The sequence below is a fragment of the Leopardus geoffroyi genome, chromosome D1 (assembly GCF_018350155.1).
Source record: "Leopardus geoffroyi isolate Oge1 chromosome D1, O.geoffroyi_Oge1_pat1.0, whole genome shotgun sequence".
NCBI classification, from domain to species: domain Eukaryota; kingdom Metazoa; phylum Chordata; class Mammalia; order Carnivora; family Felidae; genus Leopardus; species Leopardus geoffroyi.
Window position 1 is genome coordinate 87,709,577 of NC_059329.1, and position 23,658 is coordinate 87,733,234.

Consider the following 23,658-nt stretch of genomic DNA (forward strand, 5'->3'; position numbering starts at 1 on the left):
AAGATCTCCAGGTGATTCGTATGCACCTGAAAGTTTAGGAAGTGCTGACTAAGCACTCTCATTTTAATACTTTTGCAGTCCCTTGGTCAAGCATTAAATTATTAGTGACTTATAAAGCAGATTAGTAAGTCGTTCAAACCATGCTGGTTTGCAGCCCCTCCCCTTTTAGGGAAGAAAAGACGGAATAACAATAATTTGAGGTTAGCCAGGACTGCAGTTAGTGGGAATTTTAATGCAATTTTGGCCATAACACACCATTGCCAGGGTGAACTCAGAGTGGTGCTTTCCAGCTCGAGCAGGCATCAGAATCACCAGAGGGCTTGTTAAAACACTGTTGGATCCCACCCCAGAGTTGCCGATTTAGTAGATTTTGGGATAGGGTCTGAGAATTTGTATTTCTTTTTTTTTTTTAATTAAAAAAATTCTTTCTTTCTTCCTCTTTCTTTCTTTCTTTCTTTCTTTCTTTCTTTCTTTCTCTTTCTTTCGAGAGACAGGGAGGGGCAGAGAGAGAGGGAGAGAGAGAATCCCAAGGGCGGAGCCCTGCTCGCAGTTAGAACTCACAAACTGTGAGATGACCTGGGCTGAAACCAAGACTCAGGAGCTTAACCAACTGAGCCACCCAGGCGCCCCAAGAATTTGTGTTTCTAACAAGTTCCCGGGTGATGCTGGTCTGGTGACCTCACTTTGACAAGTGTAATTCTGATTGTGGCAATCGCGTGGCACTTGTCTGTGTGATCCCTGCCCCATGAAGTCTGTGTTCTGTCTCTCACCCATACCTCCTTACAACTGATTCTCATAGTATTGTCCACAATCCACCCATACCTACAGATTCCCAGAGTCCACTCTCTTGACCGTCTGAGTCAGAATCCCTAGGAGTGGGACACAGGACGGTTCATAAGCATCCCAGGGCAACTCTTAGACGCACATGTGTGCTCCTTCCTAAAGGATTACATTCTTAGTAGCTAGGGTGTGTTTTGCCCTTTTCTTGGCCCTTTGTCACTTTGCTTGGGCCACTGCTGCACTGGGAGTGCCCTCCCACATCTACTCACTGGATTCTCCTGTTCTTCCAGGTCTTCCTCAGAAGCTACATCCTCCTTGAGACCTCCTTGATTCCCCCCAGCTGCATGTGATCCCTAGACTGTGCTTTTCTTTTAAAATAAGTTCTTTAAAATGAGATGTCAGTCCTTACATTTCAATCAATTCTAAGAAGCCCTTTCATCCCTCCCCAAGCCCTCTCCTCTTTTCTGAGTTGAATTTATAATATACGGCAACATGTGGCTTATTGTGAGGTGTAGGTCAGTGGACGTTGCCATGAGAAACAAGAAGAAGAATAAGAAAAGCTTATGACTTCTCAAAGTTTTAAGTGTTAAAAAGTCAATCGTATGTTACACAAAATAACATCGCCCCTAATGCTGTTAAGTATGTGATCATAGCACCTATTGATCGTAGGCTCTTGGATGGCTGAGACTGTCTTATATTCATCGTATTGGTCCCTCATGTACCTGGCTGATAGTAAGTGTTCAATAAATATTAGTTGAATGATATAAATGTGATTTATTTTTCTGCGGGTGAAGTTGACACCACTCCTTTTCTGGAGTCATTTATTGCGTGTGGAAATACATACCCTGCTCTGAATACTGATGAGAAGGCAAATAGAAGAGATTCAACCAGGAAAATGATGATCTTCATTCAGGCTTTAAATGCACAAGGCTCCCCAGGAACCACCGAGAGCCCACCTGTTTCTGCAGAATCCTGGCTGTATGTGGGACTCAGGATGGGGAGTGGGCAGGAGATGGGCTTTGGGAAAGGGCTGCCTGCCTGGACTCTCTGTTAGAAGGGCATGGGGAAATCCTAAAGTCCTCTAGCCCAGAGACCCTAGGTCTCTGGTATCTCTATATCCCAGGCACTTAGAATAGAAAGCAGGCTGGGTGTCAGTGCTTGTTGAGTGAATGAATGAATGAATGAATGAATGAAATCCTGACTTTGAGTCCCCATCCAGGTATCAAATCTTGACCTCTTTATGTCTCATTTGGTTCATTTTTAAAGGTAGGGATGTTACTTATGTACTCCAAATTATCTCAAGGAATTTTTGAGAGCCTAAGATGAATTAATTAATCTGAGAGCACTTTTTCTTTTCTTTTTTTCAAAATTAAAGTTTATTTTTTCATTAAAATTTTTTTAATGCTTTATTTTTGAGACAGAGCATGAGTGGGGGAGGGGCAGAGAGAGAGGGAGACACAGACTCTGAAGCAGGTTCCAGGCTCTGAGCTCTCAGCACAGAGCCCGACGTAACATTTGAGGGGCTCAAACTGACCTGAGTCGAAGTCAGACACTTACCAACTGAGCCACTCAGGGGCCCTGTTTTTTCATTTTTGAGAGAGAGAGCATGAGCAGGGAAGGGACAGAGAGAGAGGGAGATACAGAATCTGAAGCAGGCTCTGTACTGACAGCAGTGGGGCTTGAACCCACGAACTGCAAGATCATGACCTGAGCTGAAGTCAGACCCTCAATTGACTGAGCCACCCAGGTTCCCCTGAGAGCACTTTTTAAAGTGTTAAATATGCATTATTACTTAGATCATAAGAGAACTTTTTCTGTGTTTATTACAAACAGCTCTTCTTGGTTCTGAAGGCCTATTTTATACATTTCTCAATTAGGGGACTCTTAGTTCTCTTGGTTGGCTCATTCTCTGATTTGCTCTGTATGCACAGCAAAGGAAGTGTAGGTTTTGAAAGTTTCTGAATCACCATGGTGTATCACGGGATCTTCTCACTAATACTTGTTTCTCTGACAGCTGTATTTTATATGTTGTATTGCAGCTTTCATTGAAGAAACTCTGGGCTTCTAAGAATGATCTGTTGTGGCATTTCCTTTTGAGACAGAAGCTTTGAAATAGGATAAATGCATAGGAGAGATATCTAGGTACAGTAGGGATGAGAGGAAGTCAGTGTTTGGACTTGGATCTCCTGAGTTCAGGTCCTGACTCTGCCCTTCATTTGCAATATGTGTGATCTTGGGCATTTTTTTTTTCTTTTGTAAGATTTTATTAGGAAGAATTTCAAATATACACAAAAATGTGGAAAGTAGTATAGTGAACCCCCCTCCCCCATTTACCCATCACTCAGCTTCAATGGCTGTTAACTGCTGGCCAATTTGTTTCAATGGTAACAGCGTCTACTCTTCCCCCCAATATAATTTTTAATAGAATGCAAGATGTCATGTTCTTTCATTCATAGATATTTCAATATGAATCTCTAAAAAGATAAGGACCCTTTGTTAACTTTTATGATTTTTTTTTCTTTTTCAAAGATTTTATGAAAAGTCCTTATAGAGCAATATCCAGACTCCAGATCCAGCTGCCAAGGAGACCCTGTTATGCTGTGGGTACTGGGTGTGGCGTGGCAGGTGGCTCTGACTTCCCACTCTTCTGTTTCGATGGGGGTGGTGGGAAGTACCCCATCTTTGGGGTCCACAGTGCTCACCTGATCAGGCAGGGGCTTCTTAGCACCATTCTTACCACTTGGGTTCCAGGGAAGCATGATCTTCACTTTGATGCCCAGCACACTCTGTCTGAGCAGTTCATGGGTCCCCACTGTGAATCATCAGGCCACCCACAAACTTCATGGATTTAGCCCTCTGTCCTCAGGGTTTCCCAGACTCCATGACTTTGCAGCCTTTGGCCCCACTCTCCATGATGACCCATAACACACCCTAGCAGGCCCTCCACACAGGAAGGCCTTTTAGGAATGTGTAACCCACAGACTCTGCCTGGGCAATAGCACACAGACCTTCTGTGGCCACCTTTTCAGCATGAAGCCCTACACTGCCCTCAGGGGAGCCAAATCTCTTCTGAACCACAGCAGTCAATGCCCGGGTCCACTGGCCCGTCTCACCAAGGACATTCTACGTCCTGGTGGCCGGGATAATGATTTCTGTCCTGGTTGGTGTAATTCAGACCTCAACTCCAGAGTAGCCATCTTGAGTCAGTTCCCAAGTGAGAAGCTCGTTCAGTTCAGCTTTGAAGATGCCATCAGTGACACACTGCCTCTTCTTTGGAGATTTGCACCACCATCTTGCCGCTGTGTGCCACCAAAAGGAAAGCAGATAAGAACCTTTTAAAAACAGAACTAAAATGTCATTATCATGTCTGAACAAATCAATAATTCTTAATATCAATAGAATCCAATGTCATAGATTTTCTTTTTCTTTTTACACTTTGTTTGAAATAGGATCCAAACAAGCTCCACATCTGATATTTATAAAAGTGTCTTTTAAGTATCTTTTAATTTATGGGTTCTCTCTCACTTCTCTCTATCATATAAAAGTGCAAGGGGAAAAAAACCAGGTTGTTTTCTTATGGAATTTATCAGTTTGGATTTTGCTGATCGTATCTTTGTGGCATATTTCCTATAAATTAGAGGCATGGCCAGACTTAGGTTAGGGTTTTGGTTTTGGTTTTGGTTTTGGATAGTGGACATTGGACATGTTATTTGCTCTTTCTGACCTCTGTGAAATGGGGTGCAAACATATCTTATAGCTGTTATGAAATTAAAAAAGAGAATATCCAGGGAAGGATAACACCATATAAAGAGTAGTTGTCATTATGACTGGATTATGCATTTTGTTAGCATTTGTGGGGCCGAGCCTAGGAAAGATACATTCCTCCCACACTGGTCAGACTTAATATTACAGCAGGTGCCATGTCAGGAGGCTGAGCATCAGGTGGTCTAGAGGTCATGCTCTACTATATTAGGTTTGATAGGAGTCAAAGTAGTTAAATTCTCTGAGCTTTCCTCATTTCCTCAAATGTAGCTAATAACATATATCCTCAAAGTTCTGAGAAACAGGGATGATGTATGTAAAGAGCCTTGAACATGGTACTCATCATGGGGTTGATGATTTTTGTTCTTGTTTCTTTTGATACCTGAGTTCTCATGTGGGACTTGGGGGCACTTAGGTTGAGAAGGGATTCTGGGTATGGCTGAGTCAGTGCTATGGGCTGGGGGTGTCACTAAAATTCTCTCTCTCCTCTTTTAAACATATTTGGGGTTAAAATAGCCTGCAGTATAATCAAAAGAAAGAAATAAAAGTAAACCCTTTGAGTGCTGAGCACAATTACATTTATTGGTGTGCAGCTGTTGGGATGTCAATGGAAATATCTAGTTTTTTCCATTATGACCAGGAGAAAGGCTGGGATTCTATTTTACACTGCATCAAATATGATATGGGTGCAGAAACCCAGCAAACACTACCTTAGAGTGCCAGCACCAGGACTGAGATGTAGTGACTCTTTTGTGATGTGCCTCCCCTTTTTAAATGTTTATTTATTTTTGAGAGAGAGAGAGAGAGAGAGAGAGAGCACGAGTAGGGGAGGGCAGAGAGAGGAGAGGGTGACAAAGAATCGGAGGCCGGCTCCGGGCTCCAAGCTGTCAGCACAGAACCTGATACAGGGCTCGAACCCACAAACTGTGAGATCATGACCTGAGCCGAAGTTGGACCCTTAATCGACTGAACCACCCAGGCGCCCCTGTGATGTGCCCCCTTTTGATGCACCAAGAAGGGCAAAACATCCCATCAGGAGGATTCTTACTCAAAATGCACAATCTGACTCTATCATGAGAAAACATCAGACAAACCCAAATCGAGGGACATTTTGTAAAATACTTGACCAGTTCTCTTGGCAGATGTCAAGGCTGTGAAAGACAAAGACAGAGAGGAACTGTCACAGGTGGGCAGATGCTAGCAAAGACTTGAGAACTAAATCCAATGTGGGATCCAGGATTGGATCCTGCATGAGAAAAAGAACATCAGAGGCAAAGCTGGCAGCATTCAAATAAGGTCTGTCAAGTAGTTAATAGTAATTTATCAGAGTTATTTTCCTGATTTTGGCAGTTGTATTATGGTTATGTAAGATGTTAACATTGGAAGAAGCTGGCTGAAGGGTACTGAACTCTGTACTGTTTTTGTAATTTTCTGTAAGTCTAAAATTACTTCAAACATTAAACACATGATACTGGGATGCATGGCAGCTTTTGCAAAATGTACTGTTTTATAGGAAGTGGAGGGTGCTTCATTTTTGCACATTAACTTGGGAGCTAGAAACACCAACTTACTCTTGAGCTAAAGCAGGCAGGTTGTATCTTGACTGGTGAAGTTCCTCACTGTAGATTGACAGGGAGTCATGTCAACTCTTTGAGATTCCCCAGAGACCATCCTAGTGCACAGGTGGTTGGGCACCTGGGTTGACAGTGTTTTGGTTGCATCATCTTTCATATCTGGTTGATCTGGCAGATCTGACTGGTTAATAATGACAGTTCCCTCCTTAGATTGGATGCCCGTTATATGCTAGAAACTTGAGTGCTAAGTGCTTATCATCATTAATCCTCATAACATCCTTGAAAGGCAGTTGATAGTTCCCCCATTTTATGATACATCTCACAGAGATTCATTTGCCCAATATCACTCAGCTGGAGTGGAAATCTGACTCCAAAGCTCAGACTCTGACAGCTGTGCCATTTTGTTCTCCCTCTTACTCCCTCTTAATGGGTGCCCTCCTGGCCAGTCTAATGCCTGTGTTCCCCTGTGGGCCTCCAGACCTGGCCCCTCCCTTATCATTTATCTATCTATCGCTGGTTAGAAAGAGGTACTGGTATTTTTCTATCCTCCATTATCTATCTAATCGTAGAGTAGAATTGTATGTAGACTCTTTGGGGGCTGTTAATAGGTTTCTATGGTCGGATATCTTCGGGGGAACTTAGGGATAAATAAATTAAATAGCTCTCCACCTTTACCCAGGCAACTGAATACAGTTGGAAAAAACCACACAACCGGGCTTACTAGTCTCATCAGTTTGCTACCATTAACCTTGAGTGGGCTGTTCAAGCTGCCCAACACTGCTCCCCTATTGCCTTAGTCTAGTTGCCCACCCACTCTCTGGGATAACTGCTTCACACCTTCTCCCCACTCCTAACCTCCCCACATCTCCTAAGAAAAAACTAGCCCAAGAGAATTTCTGCAAGCCTCCACTGCTGCCTCGACCAAGCTGCCCGTATCCTGCCTCCTCTCCTGTTAAGGATGAGGCATCTTTGATTCTTGTGCATGAGACTGAGGACCTCCTGCCAGCAATTCTGCCTCTGGTCCCCTCTCTCCAGTTGCAGACGGGCATGTCCTCTGTCTTCCATTTTAGAAGAGCCCCCACCTTGACCATACATCCCCCTTCAGCTGCTGCTCTGTGCCTCTGTTCCCCTTTTCCGCAAACCTCCTTGGAAGAGTTTTCTTACCGACTGTCTCCAATTCCTTTCTTCCCATTATTGCTCTTTTTATTTTTATTTAATTTAAAAAAAATTTTTTTTTCAACGTTTATTTATTTTTGGGACAGAAAGAGACAGAGCATGAACGGGGGAGGGGCAGAGAGAGAGGGAGACACAGAATCGGAAACAGTCTCCAGGCTCTGAGCCATCAGCCCAGAGCCCGATGCGGGGCTCGAACTCACGGACTGTGAGATCGTGACCTGGCTGAAGTCGGATGCTTAACCGACTGCGCCACCCAGGCGCCCCTATTGCTCTTTTTAAAAATTGAGGTGAGGGGCGCCTGGGTGGCTCAGTCGGTTAAGCGGCCGACTTCGGCTCAGGTCATGATCTCACGGTCCATGGGTTCGAGCCCCGCGTTGGGCTCTGTGCTGACAGCTCAGAGCCCGGAGCCTGTTTCAGATTCTGTGTCTCCCTCTCTCTGTGACCCTCCCCCGTTCATGCTCTGTCTCTCTCTGTCTCAAAAATAATAAACGTTAAAAAAAAAAATTAAAAAAAAAATTGAGGTGAAATTCACTTAACATAAAACCATTTTAATATGTTAAGATGTACAAGTCAGTAGCATTTAGTACATTCACATTGCTGTGTAACTACTGCCTTCATCTGGTTCCAAAGCCTTTTCCTCATCCCCAAAGTACCCCCCTTACTTGTTACACAGTCATCCTCTATTCTCCCCTCCCGCTAGCCTCTGGCAACCACCAATCTGTTTTCTGTCTCTACAGATTTACTTCTTTTGTATACTTTATAAAATGGAGTCATACAAAATGTTGACCTCATTTCATTTACATGATGTTTTCAGCGTTCATCCATGTTGTGGCATGCATCAGAATTCTATTACCTTTTATTGTGTAGTAGTATCCCATTGTATGTATATGGCACATTTTGTTTATCTGCTCATTAATTGATGGACATTTGGGTTGTTTCTACCTTTTGTCTATTGTGAGTAGTGCTGCTATGCACATCCATGTACAAGTATTTGTTTGAGTATCTGTTTTCTGTGCTTTTGGGCATATCCGTAGGAGTGGAATTGCTGGGTCACATGGTAATTCTACGTCTCACTTTTTGAGTAGCCACTGAAGTATTTGGTGGTTTGGGCCAAGTGGCTGGACCATCTTACATTACAATGCACAGGTGTTTCAGTTGCCTTACCTCTTCATCCATATTTGATATTTCCTGCTCCCTCCTGCCGCCCCCACATAGCTTCCCTAGTAGATATGAAGCAGTATCTCATTATGGTTTTGGTTCCCATTTCCCTAATGACGAATGAACATCTTTTCATGTGCTTGTTGGCCATTTCTGTATCTTTGGAGAAATGTCTATTCAAGTCCTTTGCCCTTTTTTTTCATTGGGTTATTTGTCATTGTTGTGGAGTTTCCCATTCTATCTTGAATCCACTTTAATCAGCTTTGCTTTACTCCTTATCATCCCACAGAGTGACTCTTATCAAGGTTGCCAAAGGCTTCCCTCTTTGTCAAACCCAGCGGTCCATTCTCAGGCCTCATTTTCTTGTCCTTACAGCAACATTTAAGGGGAGGTCGATCACTCCTTCCTTCCTGATGTGCTTTCTTCACTTGGCTTCCCAGATAACAACCATTCTTTCTTAGTTCTTCTCAGTGTTCTTTGGTGGTTCCTTCTCATCTTCATTACCTCCGGCCGTAAACTTCCTCTTGCCTCAGCTTTCACACCTCCTGTCTTTTTATCTCCACTTCCCTGGATGACCCCATCCTTCCAGTTGTTCAGGCCATCAATCTCGGAGCTGTCCTTGACCTCTCTTTTACCTCCTCCCCCTGGCTCTACCTCCACCTGGTTCTCCTCCACAACATATCCAGACTCTGATCATGTCTCACAACCTCCACTGCAGTCACTCTGTTCTAAACCACCATCATTTGTTACCTGGAATTTCGAAGTACCCTACAAATTGGCCTCCTAGTTTCTCTCCCTCCCTCTGCCATGATCTAGACTGTGTGAAACACAGCAGCCAGAGAGATCCTGTTAAATTGTGAGTCAGATCTCACATTACAGCTCTGCTCTGAAGCCTCCAGTTGCATCTCGTTTTACTTCAAGTTTGAGCCAAAATCTCTGTAGGATTTAGCCTTGGCTTCCTCTTCCATCTTGTTTCCTATCACTCTCCACCTTGCTCATACCACTTCAGCCACTGCTGGCATCTTTGCCGTGCCACAGTCCTGCCAAACACACTCCTGCCTCAGGGCCTTTGCACATATTGCTTTATCTGCCTGGAATGCTCTTCCTCCTGAAAGCCACAGGGCTTTCTCCCTTCCTATTTCTGTCCAAATGTCTTTCGCCAGTGAAGTCTCTGCTGATCATCTTATATAAAATAGCAACATCATCTTCCCTCTTCTGATCTCCCTTCCTCTGCTTTATTTTTTCCCTTAGTACTTATATATTGCTTGGTTTCCCCTGTTGGAATATCAGCCCCACAAAAACAGGGATTTTGTTTGTTTGTTTGGTTGTTTGTTTACTGCTTTAGTCCCATTGTTTACAACTATGCCTGACATAAAAACATGGATACTTGGGGCTTTTCCTATTTTGTAATATGTAAATGTCCATTATAAATCTCTAAAGATATTTTTGCAATATTCCTTTACCTCTTTTTTTTTTTTTTAAACCCATAGGGCCTGTTTTTCACAAAATATTTTTGGGAAGTGCTGGAATAGGCTTTCATTTGTATTTTATTTGTCAGTCATATTTGGGGTGATGGGGGTGGTGAATGTTATGTAACCTGAGTCTTTTCCCCTTGACTAATAAAGCATTTCAGCATGTAGGAAAAATGTACATCCAAACGGCCTGAACTTATCCTGAGGGTATGCTTGGATAACTCATTTAGGTAAGATCTGGCCAATGATTTCTTCTTTGATTTTAAAAAGTGGTGTTACATTTGAGTATTTCTGCATAGTTTCATGTTTATAAGCCAAGTGTGGTGTAACTTAGAAGTGGTTTCTCCTAGAGCTGTTGAAACAGTTCAAGCCTGCCCTTTCTCTGCTTTTGTCTCAGTGCCCCACATGACCTCCACTGGGCCCTTTGGGATGTCAGCATCCTGTAGGTTTGCTTAGGCGGCCTCTGTCCTGTGCTAGGACCAGGCTTACCTTGACCCTGTCAGAAGCAGCTCTGAGAAGGCAGTGGCTCTTTCTGTTTTGTTTGCCATTGTAGACTCAAACACTTGCACCATGCTGCGCACACAAGAGGTGGCCAATTAATATTTGTTGGATGAACCTTTGAAGTAGCACCGGGGAAAGCTCCTTCACCACCTCATGGTGACTTGTAATTAGGGTTCAGCTTCAATGAATTTTCTTTGAAAATATGTTTGAATATGTCCTGAACGGAAATCAAAGCACTTTCCCTCCTATTTCCATGATCTTAGCTTACAAACAATAATATGGGTATTCTTGGGAAGAGTCTGCAGTTAGTCTGAATAGTTTGTGGTTAAATAAATTTCAAAAAAGAGATCCCATTTGGGCTTTTCATTTGAAAGCCACCATAATGTATGATAAAGTAGCTTGTGTGATCGGCATTCTCAGAAGAAAGTTGTTCTGATGAACTGTCCGTGTCATCTTTTGATTTTGAAAAGATGGAAGGAATGATGGTCAGCCTACAATGTAAATGGTGGTTTGATATTTTATTTCCTAGAAGTGGTCAAAAGAAGGGCAATGTTGTTTCCGGAAATTGGGGAAAAGCCTAAGACTTGTGTATTTCAGCCTGCTTTCTTCAGCACAGAATGTTGTTCCCTTTCCTTTTGGCTTTTCCAGGGTGCTCTCTGATTTGCCTGGCAAGAAGAATTGTGTTATATCTGGCTAATTAACTCTGAGTGCTAATGTCTGAGGAGTAGCGTCTTGACTTGCTCTAATTAAGTTCAGCAGATTCAAAGGCCCCCTGAATAGGGATAGGACAGACATTTGCTTTGGAAAGAGGTAGTAAAACCTCTTTAGGTGAGGAAGCAAATGGGGATGTAATTTAGATCCTGGCATCAGGGTTTTTTTTTTTTTTTTTTTTTTGGTAGTTTTTTTTATAGATGTCACCATAGTTACAGTGTCTCTGTAAATCACAAACATATTCCAGAAAGGAAAATGAAGAGACTCGTGGTTGCAGGTGAAGTGACCTAAATTTTTATAGTTCTGTAGTTTTTTAAAAATCGTTTTGCTTCTACACATTTTATGATTCTTTTAATTAGACTCGTAGGACTGGGATGTTAAATGTCTAGTGGTCAATTATAATATTTATTGAGGTCGTGTGATGTGCTGGGTTTTGTCCGAAGAGTGTTGTCTAATTTAATTCTAAGTAATTTTGAGGTCTTGTAGTCTGGGCTCTCCAGAGGCAGGCAGAACCAATAGGATGCATATGTATATATATGTACCTATACCTATATTGGTATCTAGAGATTATTATTATTATTGTTATTATTTTATTTTAGAGGAAGACAGCATGAGCTGGGGAGAGGGGCAGAGGGAGAGAGAATCTTAAGCAGGCTCCAGGCTCAACACAGAGCCTGACACAGAACTTGACCCCACGACCCTGGGATCATGACCTGAACTGAAATCAAGAGTCAGACGCTTAACTGACTTAGCCACCCAGGCGCTTGTATATCTAGAGATTTATTATAAGGAAGTGGCTCATATGCTTATGGAGACTGAAAAGTCCAAGATCTGCAGTTGGCAAGCTGGAGACACAGGAGAGCTAATGGTTTTAGGTCCAATCCAAGTCTGAGTTTGAAGGCAAGAGACTAGTGTCCCAGATCGGACACAGTCAGGCAGAGAGAGTGAATTCCTTCTTACTCAGCCTTTTATTTTATTCAAGCCTTCAGCAGAGAGGCTGAGGCCCACCCACCTTGGGGAGGGCAATCTGCTTTATTCTGTCTAGTGAGTCAAATGTTAGTCTCATCCAGGACCACACTCACAAGAACATCCAGAATAATGTTTAGTCAGATATCTGGGCACTCTGTGGTCCAGTCAAGTTGACACATAAAATTAAATGTCACAGGTAGGTACTGTTGTTATCCTCTGTAGAGATGAGGACACGGATGTAGAGAATGGTTGGGTAAGTTGTCTAGCGTTACAACTGGTAATCATGGAGACAGAACAAAAATGCAGGCAATCTGGCTCCCCCCAAATCCTCACTCTTAATTGGTACAGCAAACCACCTTGCAGAGGAGGCACCTGAGATGGGGGAGGAAGGGTGGGAGAGAAGGGAAGCAGAGGGGTCCAGTGTCACGCCTCAGCCACCCAGTTAAAGGCAGAGCTGGGATTTGAACCCGTCTCCTGACGCTTGGCCCAGCCCCCTGGAGTCCTTCAGCTCCAGCATGAGGTATATCCTCTGCATAATGGACATTTCGCTTATGAAAGGAAAAAAGTTAACTTTCAGTTCTACACTTGAGTTGTTGACTTAAGCACTCTGGGCAGTAATTCTAGCTGTCTCACCTTATCAGCATTATAATTTGTGACCACAGTATTTCAGTCCTAGAAGATTCTCAGATGAGTTGGGCTGTATGGATGAGTATGGTAATTTTTGAAATAACTCTACCTTCCATTTCTAAAGCACTTCAGACTTTTTAGAGCACTCTCATATATACACATTATTTAAAAAATGGATTAGCTTGACAAAGTGGATTTACTCTTGGGTGATGGTCTTCCGTGGGTATGAATGGAAAAAAGGCTTTTACCTCCTCTTAGCCAAGATTAAAAAGGAATAAACGAGTTAAGAGAAGATGATGGAAGACAAAAGGGTGTTTATTCAAGCAGCATGATCACTGGGATGCAGCTCTGAAGGAGACTGAAGAGCCCTGGACCAGGACGTAAGGGGTCATAGCAACTGCTGTCATTGAAACCAGACAGTGCTGGGTTTGAATCGTGACCCTGCTACTTCCCAAAGAGACACATTGTGTCACCTCTCTGAACCTTTCCTGCTTTATAAAACAAGACTGTGTACCTCACAGGAGGGTTGTAAGGATGAGAAGTGCTTGTCGGTGCATGCCACATAATAAGCCCTTGATAGATAACTTACAGCCCCCCTCCCCCACCTCCGATAGTCAGGCCTGCATTTGCCAGCCTTGAGCTGCTTATTGTAAAGACCTTCACCCTGCCTGCTCTTTCCCACCTTGCTCCTGTACCTGTAGTGACCAGATCTGACTGGATTACAGCACGCCTGTCCCCTACCTTTGCTGTATATGCCCAAACTGGATAAAGCGGCCTCTGGCCTGGTTCCTACTTTACCTTGTGGATTCCTTGTCTGAACCCAGCCTGCCTGGCTGGCCCATTACCACCTGCTTACCCCTTTTTAGCCCTGTGCTGTCCCTGATTTCCCATCTTTGGCTAACTGTTGATGTCAAACTGTGTACATCTTTTTTCCTTTGTTAATGGTTTTTTTGGGGGGAGGGGGCAGAGATTTGGTTCACATGGATCATTTTCCCCCCAATTTTTTCTTTAAATTCTAGTTAGTTAACATGTAGTGTAATATTGGTTTCAGGAGTAGAATTCAGTGATTTATCACTTATGTACAACACCCAGCGCCCATCACAAGTGCCCTCCTTAATGCCCATTACCCATTTACTCATCCCCTGCCCACCTCCTTCCATCAATCTGTGGTTTGTTCTCTACAGGTAAGAGTCTCTTATGGTTTGCTTCCCTCTATTTTTTTTAGTTCCCCTATGCTCATCTGTTTTGTTTCTTAAATTCCACATATGAGTGAAATCATATGGTATTTGTCTTTCTCTGACTGACTTATTTCACTTAGTATAATACACTCTAGTTCCATCCATGTCATTGCAAATGACAAGCTCTCATTCTTTTTTTGGGCTGAGTAATATTCCATTGTGTGTGTGTATGTATATGCACACACAATACACACACACACAGACACACAGATACCACATCTTCTTTATCTAAAATGGATCATTTTATCGGGCACCTGGATGGCTCACTCAGTTAAGCATTCGACTTCGGCTCAGGTCATGATCTCACAGCTTGTGAGTTCAAGCCCCGTGGAGGCGCTGTGCTGATAGTTCAGAGCCTGGAGCCCGCTTTGGATTCTGTCTCTGTCTCTCTCTGCCCCTCCCCTGCTCGTGCACTGTCTCTCTCTCTCTCTCTCTCTCAAATATAAATAAACATTAAGAAACTAAAAAAAAAAAAAATAGTCATTTTATTAAATTTTTTTAAATTTTACATTTATTTATTTTTGAGAAACAGAGTGAGACAAAGCATGAGTGGGGGAGGGGCAGAGAGAAAGGGAGACAGAATCTGAAGCAGGGTCCGGGGTCTGAGCTGTCAGCACAGACCCTGATGCGGGGCTCAAACTCACGAACTGCAAGATCATGACCTGAGCCGAAGTTGGATGCTCAACCGACTGAGCCACCCAGGTGCCCCTAAAATGGGTCATTTTAGCAGGAGCTACACTCTTTCAACAGAGATAGTATAATTTGAGTCAAATTCCTGTTCATTTCTGGGGGAAAGTCAGTGAAGCTGATGGTTTACTGATTACATTGGCTTCACTAAACTGGCAGCAGTCAAGCTGGCCGCCAGTTTAGGCACAGATTTAGGTCTCTTTCCTAGTTCTTATCCCATCTTATCTTGTCTCCTTACCTTATCTGGATTCAGTTCCAGAAACACCGCTCAGAGACCCAGGTGTGTGAACTGCCACTTTTAGAAGGTCAGCGCTCATCACTTTGCTGTAGCTCCTGAAAGCACCATTTCCGGGGTGAGAAGTGTTCTTCTATTGCCTTTGCCCCTTTCGGCATCCATGTGATCAAAGTGCAGGGATTTGAAGATGCCTTAAGACGTAACCTTGGGGCTCTTAGAAATGGTGATTCTTATTTTGCATAGGCCCATCAGATCTGTCATATGCTGGTAACTTTGGTCATTTCTGAACATGTTCTGGTCAGTTAGTGATTTAGAACTTAAAAAAAAAAAAAAAAAAAGAATCTCCACACAGTCTTTCTCTCTGAACTGGCTACATTTCTGCCTCTTCCAGTTTCTCTCCCTACTATCTGAAGTGGATCCTAATCCTGAGAAGGGAAATCTTCATGATTTAGTTTGCAAATCATCACGTGTCCTTCATTTGTGAAGGAACAAGTCCCAGAGAGAAGGTGGAAATTATTGAACAAAAAAGGGCCTAATAATAATAATAATTTGGTGAAATAACCATTCCTTTGAAAATTTGAATTTTGCTGTGCCCTGAAGAGTTTGATTTCATTTGCATGGAGAATTCTCTTATATTGTGGGGTTGTAGAAATTACAGCAATTATGGCTTGCGTGAAAAGGAAAGAACAAGTTATGTCCAACATCTCTTAGTTGAGCAAATTCATGGTTAGTCTTGTCCAGTGTATCCCATCTGTGAGTAATAAGCCCCAGCTAGCCTCCCCTTTCTAGCTAGCATGGGTGTTTGGATCAGTCTTAAACTCAATAGATGGAGTCAAAGAAGACTTGTCTAACTGTAAGTCTTTACACTTACCTGTTTGAATATTCCTTCGGATATTTCAGATCTTCCTTCTGAATCACTTTCCTTCTTTTCTGAGTCCAGTTGACAATATGGATTTGAACTGGTCAAGTCTGCTTACACATGGGTTTTCTTCAATAAATACAGTACAGTACTGTAAGTGTATTTCCTCTTCCTTATGATCTTCCTAATAACATTTTCTTTAGCTAACATCATTGTAAGAATTCAGTATGTAATACATATAACATTCAAACTATGGGTTAACCCGACTGTTTCTGTTATTGGTAAGGCTTCTGGCTCTCAGTAGTCAAGTGTTGGGGAAGTCAAAAGTTATACGCAGATTTTTGATGATGTGGAGGGTCAGAATCCCTAAAACTCTCATGTTGTTCAAGGGTTAAACTGGACATTCTTTTAAAATTACTTTAGTGAGGATATGTTAGTAATTACCTGTATCCATTTTTGTTGGCCTGAAAATGTTTCGAAAGATACTTTTGCTTGCTCTGGATTGATAGTTGTTTTCTTTCAACTCTTTGAAGATGTCATTTTGCTTTCATGCTTGATGCTGAGAAGTCAGCTCAGTCTTTGTCAATGATCTGTCTTGTCTCTGACAGCCGTCATTCTCTTCTCCTTGATTTTGGTTTCTTCAGTTTCACTAAGTGTTGAAATTTTTGATGTCTAGATATTGATTGCTTTTCATTTATTCTGGCTTGGGATTTACTGTATGTGTTCAATCTGAGAATTCATATCTTCAATTAATTTTAAAAATTGTCAGCCACTGTCAACCGGTGGCTCAGTCGGTTAAGGGTCCAACTTTGGCTCAGGTCATAATCTCGGAGTCCGTGAGTTTGAGCCCTGCATCGGGCTCTGTGCTGACAGCTCAGAGCCTGGAGCCTGCTTTGGATTCTGTGTCTCCCTCTCTGTCTTCCCCTTCCCCCCTCATGCTCTGTCTCTGTCTCTCTCAAAAATAAATAAACACTAAAAAAAATTTTTTTTAATTGTCAGCCCTTATTTATTTGAATATTACTTCTACCTCAATCTCCTTATTTTTCTCCTTTCTGGAACTGTACATTTTTTTTTTAACGAGAGAGAGAGAGAGAGAGAGAGAGAGAGAGAGAGAGAGAGAAAGAGAGAGCAGAGGTGGGGCAGAGGCAGAGAGAGAGAATCCTAAGCAGGCTTCATGCTCAGCATGGAGCCTGACATGGGGATTGATCCCACGGACCTAGGATTGTGACTTGAAATGAAATCAAGAGTTGGAAGCTCAACTGACTGAGCCATCCAGATGCCCCTCTCCTTTCCAGAAATCTGATTAGACATATGTTAAACCTTCTTACTTTGTCCCTCATATAACTTAGCTTTTAAAATGCATCTTAATGGGATGGGTGATTCAGTCAGTTGAGTGACTGGCTCTTGGTTTGGGCTCAGGTCATGATCTCATGGTTCATGGGTTTGAGCCCTGCGTGGGGCTCTGTGCTGGCAGTGTGGGGCCTGCTTGGGATTCTTTCTCCCTCTCTGCCCCTCCCCTTCTCTCTCTCTCTCAAAATAAATTGAAAACAAGTGAAGAATAAAGTGTTCTAAAAAAATAAAATGCATTTTAACAAGTCTTTCTGTGCTGCATTCTGGGTATTTCCTCAAATCTATCTTAAGTTTTATACATCCTGTCTTAGGCTGTGTCTAATATGCTACTTACCTGTTTTTTTGGTTTTCATTATTATATTTTCTATTTCAGAAATTCTCTTTGGCTCTTTTTAAAAATTGCATACTCAACTGCCTTCATCGTGTCTTTAGTCCCCTCTATTATTTCTTTATACATGTTAAACTTAATTATTTTTTATTTTGTGTCTGATCATTGCAATGTCTCCAGTTTGATAGCTCTCACTCATAGTGACTTGCTTACTCTTATTTTTAGTGATTTTTAAATTTTTTAAAAAAATTTTTGTTTCAACATTTATTTTTGAGAGAAAGAGAGAGTGTGAGCGGGAGAGGGACACAGAAAGAGGGAGATACAGAATTGAAGTAGGCTCCAGGCTCTGAGCTGTCAGCACAAAGCCTGATGTGGGGCTCAAACTCACAAGTGGTGAGATCATGACCTGAGCTGAAGTCGAATGCTTAACCCACTGAGCCACCCAGGTGCCCCTAGTGATTTTTTGTCTTTTTATTGTGAGCTCACTCATGTTCTTTGAAACTTTTTCTATGGGAATTGTTAGAGCCCTGTGTTTGAAGAGTCTTTCTCCATAGGGAAAGGATTTGCATTTGTCCCAGCCATGGGATAATGACAACCAAGGGCTACTTTAATCACATTTTCAGTACTTCCAAGCCAAGATGTCGTGTGAATTCTAGCCCTACACCTGTATGAATGTGGGCTTTTGGTTAGGGACTCTTAGGAGATATTAATTTTTTCTTTTTTTTTGCCTCACCTAGGCCAGGATAGATAAGTCTCCTTCTAAACAACAGCCTCATTCTCTGAGATTGTTTCCATTTGAGCATTGTGGCATTTTGGAAAAAAGTACTTAATCTGGTCTCTCACTATGATCAAGCCCCAGGCTTTGTCCCCAGGTACACATACCAAAGCACAGTGTAAGAACCCAGGCTCCTGGGTCAGCTGATGTCCTTGGGGGCAAATGCTAGCTTTGCATTACCCAGTAAAATTACACTTTCTAGTTTATGGCTTCCAACTGTTTCCCTTTATTGCAACCTCAATCATGTTTTAAACCAGATTTTTAAAAAGCATATTTTATCCCTTTCTTTAAGTGATTTGTATTAAAAGAGGCTTCTTTACCCACGTAGTTGCAGAAACAAAGGTGCTAGGCAGTATTTTAGATGTTTGCAATACAGTGCACTGTGAATGAACAAGACAGTAAGATCCCATCTCTCACAGAGCTTACAGTTCAGTGGGGGTAGAGAAAGGAAACAAGTAAATAAATACCTAAGATAATTTCAATGGTGGTGAATACTATCGTCTTTTACATTTTTAATTTATTTTTTGGGGTTTATTTATTTTTGAGAGACAGTATAAGCAGAGGAGGGGCAGAGAGAAAGGGAGAGAGAGAATCCCAAGCAAGCTCCATGCTGTCAGCACAGAGCCCGATATGGGGCTTGAACTCATGATCATGAGCTGAGATCTCAGGTGAGATCATGACCTGAGCTGAAATCAAGAGTTGGCACTTAGCTGTCTGACTCAGGTGCCCCAATACTATCATCTTTTAAAATATTCACAGTGACCCATGCAAGGGACTTGATCCTGCAAAAGATCCTGTATCTTTTAATCATTCCACCCCTGTGTTGTAAGATGAATCTACCATTAGTTGAATGAAACCGCCTCATTATTAAGTGATCGGTTAATTCAGTGGTGAGGACAACATGGTAGAAAAGCCCTTGAATTTGGGCTCAGAGTTAGATAGCATCTACATCCACTTAAAGCAGTTGTCCTCATGTGATTTTTTAAGATATGTGTGAGATTGAAAATGACTTAGTGACAGGCTGAGAGCAATCATATAAGGCATGCATACAACTCTTCTCTGCAATTAAACTCATTTTAAAGCCATGTTATTTTATTAACAGAGTATTTTGCCTCATTTTTATCAGTGATATAGAAAGGTCAAGGAGTAACAAATAATTAGTTATTTTCAAGTGTTCAAATAAATCCATACCTTTAAAAATTGGAAGCATGGAGAGAAAAGAAAAGCTAAAAATGTTTTCTTTCTTAAAGAAATGATTAATACATCTGATAATAAAATTGATGCAAGAGATTCTGATCATCTAGTGGTCTGTTTAGGACTCATATGCTACTTGAGAGAAAGCTGTTTTTATAAGAAATGTCTGAAAATACCAAGTCAAGAACCCAGTAAATGAGAATGGTTTGCTGAGCCTCTTTCACCTGATTTAGAAACAGCTCCTGCTAATGAAATATGTCAGGAAATTTTCAGAGGTGTGAACAGTGAATGGGTAAGATGCTGCATTTCTTAAGTAGTTGATTTTGCTTGCCACCCCCAATGGACTTGAATTCACTAGTAGTCAGAGAGTCTCATTCTTTTTTGGTACCTTTTGGCAGCCTGGTGAAATCTATGGATTCTTCTCAGAATGACGGTTTTAACAAAATCCATAGAATTGAAAAGGAAGCCAATTACGTTGAAATGCAGCCTTATTCACAGACCCTGAAGAGTGTATAAGACCCCCTAGATTATTAACCTCTATGACCTGTTTCAATTACATCTCTATTCTTTTTTAAAAAATTGTTTAATGTTTATTTTTGAGAGAGAGAGAGAGAGACAGAGCGTGAGTGGGGGAGGGGCAGAGAGAGAGGGAGACACAGAATCTGAAGCAGGCTCCAGGCTCTGAGCTGTCAGCACAGAGCCTGATACGGGGCTTGAACTCACAAACTGCGAGATCATGACCTGAGCTGAAGTCAGATGCTTAACTGACTGAACCACCCAGGTGTTCTACATCTCTATTCTTGAACCGAAAAAGTAGTTTATGATATGACTGATTTCCTGAATTTCTCAAGAGGAAATAGAATTGGTGTCAGCTATAGATAGGCGCTGTAAGTCAGTGGTCTTATCACATATGTATGCATAATGCACTTCTGCTGTGGTAAAAACATGGTACTTTGGAAAGGAGCTTTCTAAATTCTCAGTTTTGTACCTATGGGGTTTCTAGTAACATATGAACTTAGACAAGATCAGTGCTCCCTGGAGTATTGACCTTATATGCAAAAGATGACCTCAGAAAATAAACAAAAAGGAGGGAATATAAACAGAATCAATTTATTTTGGAATGCTGTGATTTATTTACTAACTGTCACAATAGAATGGAATACTGGTTATTTATTGTTCTTTTAAATATGAAAGAAAACGTTGAGCTGCTTCAAATCATTGGAGACAGTCTAAACTGAACATCCTTAGAGGATTGATTCATTATGTTATATTCCTATAACAAAATCATATACAGCCATTAACAGGATAGAGATGTATGTGCTCTTCTAGAATGAACTCTAAGATATGTCATTACATGGAAAAGGAAAGGTGTAGAAGAGTGTACCATGTATTCTCACTTATAAAAATGTGTCTATTAATAAAACATGATATTTCTGGAAAAAGGCACCAGTAATTGGTAACAATGATTATTTCTGGGAGGGGAACTTGAGGTCTGGAGGCTGATGAGGAGACTGACTTCTCATTGTATATCTATTTGTACTGCTTGAATGTTTTGCCATATGCACGTATTAGTGGTTCTAACTAATTCATTAAAAAATGAATTGCCCTTGCTTCTAGCAGCTATTGATATTAAAATGAAATGGAAGCATGTAAAGAATATGTACTAATTATGCCTGTCAAATAACATATTTCACTAATTAATACACTACTCAGTGCATGAAGAAGAAATTCTCAACACTTAGGCCTGCTCCAAATAAGAGTTCAGGGTGTAGATGGCAAGGCTTACAGTTAGGGATATTCCCCCATGTCTCCTGAATGTCCTCCTGGGACCTGGTGTCTTCCTTCCATGCACACACACTGCTTTGCAGCTGTCTGTGTTCTCCTCCTCCTACTCTCCTTGGTCTGTGAACTCCTGGAGGAATGTGTCTCACACAGTGCCTGGCACAGAGCAGACCCACGATAAATGATGGAAGAATGAGTCACTCCTGATCCTGCCAGGAGTGAAGTCTGGAGATACAGAGATAAGTAGTGGGTGCTGAATCCCACAGCAGAGCAGCCTGGGGAGACAGACCCCATGTCTTGGTGGTTCCCAGTTGGGTTGGGGGCAAAGGGAAGGGTGGAGGTGATGAAAGGAAACCAAGGAGGACTATTGTCTGATGAGGGCACCATCCCTTGGTGTCCTTGGTTTTGTCCCCAAACCTCTGTATTGGGGGTGGTTGCTGGTGGAGGAGACAAAGCCGGCAGAACAGTGGGGGCCGTGGGTGGGAGAAAATCAGAGAGAAATTGGGTAACAGCAGTTGTTCAGTGAAATTTCACAGTGCCTTTCAAGAATGAAATTCAATTTATATTTAGAATTTGATTTGAATCCAGAAGGAACACACAAGCTGGTTAATATCAAGACTCTGTAAGAAATAATTTGTGTCAGTTATTGAAAGGATTTGTAATCAAGCGTGAATGGAATGTCTGGTCACAGTCATTCATTTATTCATTCATTCGTTTACTCCATATTTATTGTTGAGGTCTTGTGTGTCCTGTGAGGGATACACAGATGAATTAGATAGGTCGTCTTCCTAAGTAGCTCATCATCAGAAATTAATTTATCACAGTGGTTAAGAATGATATGTTGAATTCAGATTCTTGGATTCAAATCCTGGCTCTATTCCTTGTCACCTATGTGACCTTGAGCTAGTTGTTTAATTTCTTTGTGCTTCAACATCTCATTGCTAATATGAGAAAAGTGCCCATGTAAAGTGCCTAGGCAGTGCCAGGCATAATCAGGATTCAATAAATGTCAGTTTTATGGGTTTTTTTTTAAACATTCATTGATCCACTGAACACTTTTGGAGTTCCTGTTCTGTGTTAGGTACTGCTGTAGGCCCTAAACAGAGACATAATTCCTATCTTCAAAGAACTCAGCTGTTTGTTGGTGTATTAGTTCTTTCTTCCTTCCTTTGTAACAAATTACCCAGTTCAGTGGCCCAAAACCCTGACAGACATGACTTACTTCTCACAGTTTCTGTGGATCAGGAATTCAGGATCAGCTTGACTGTTTCTGCTTAGGGTGTCTCATGAACTTACAGCCAAAATGTTTGCCAGAATTGCAGTCATCTGAAGGCTTGACTGGGGCTGGAGGATGTATTTCTAAGGTGTCTCACTTATATGTTTGGCAAGTTGGTTCTTCTTCACATGGGCACTGCTTGAGTGTCCTCACAATATGGTATCTGGCTTTCCTCAGAGTAAGTGATCTGAGAGCCCAAACCAGAAACTTCAATGCCTTTTATGACCTAGCCTCAGAAACCAAACACCATCACCTCCGCTCTATTCTATCTGTCTCACAGCCCTGATTCAATATGAGAGGGGACTATACACAAGCTTGTGTATAGGAGGAGGTGGGATCCTTGGGGACTGTCTTGGAGGCTGGCAAAGACAGCTGGAGAGGAAGACATATAATCATGGGGAAAGTGCTGTGATGTAGATATGCCACAGGGAGCTTCTTGTCAGGAAAGGAGGAGGCAAAGCTTGAGTTCGGTTTTGAAGGAATAGAACTGAGGAAAGGGAGTGTCCCGGGCAGAAGGCAGTTAAAGGAGAAAGGCACAGAGGCCAGAATAAGCATAACATACCCTGGAAGTTTGAACACATCTGTTGGCTTGCAGCGGAGTCTCTGGTAGGGCAGGGACAAGAATGTGGTGATGATGTCAGTACATGTGACTGATGTGATAGTAGTCATGACAGATTGTGACAGTTGTACTTACACAAATAAAAGAGAATGACGTCACATTCTTTAAGGATTTGCTTTCTGAAATACCTTTGTGGTATTTAAGATATGCACCCCTGCATCCATCCGTCTACCCAACCATCCTCTGACTAAGCAGTATTTATTAATTACATTTGGACTGTATAACAAATAGTCTCTTAAGAAGATGCACACTTTCTATTTTGTGGACACACAATTTGAGTATTTTTTGCTTTACTTTTTTTTCATAGCACTACTTACTACTTGGCATTATATTGTATTTTATGCTTATCGCTTGTGTTCATCTCCAGAATATAAACCCCAAGAATATAGACTCCAGAAATTTTGCCTGAGTTGACGTCATTGTATCCCCAGTGCCTAGAATAATGCTTGGCACATGTGGGGGCTTAGTAAAGATGTGGTTGAATAAGAGTGAAGTGAGGTGATAGAAGTGTGCAGAAGATGCTGTGGGAACTTGGGAGGAAATGTCCAGGTCTTTCTGAAGTGGGGAAAGGAGGTGGTTAGAGAG

General features: G+C 41.9%; 1 protein-coding gene and 1 pseudogene across 2 annotated transcripts in view; one reads left to right on the forward strand and one right to left on the reverse strand.

Annotated features, from left to right (window-relative positions):
- KIAA1549L (KIAA1549 like) overlaps positions 1-23,658 on the forward strand; it is a 276,580-nt gene that overhangs the window by 53,438 nt on the left and 199,484 nt on the right. The window lies entirely within an intron of this gene.
- LOC123601557 lies at positions 3,306-5,395 on the reverse strand (annotated as a pseudogene).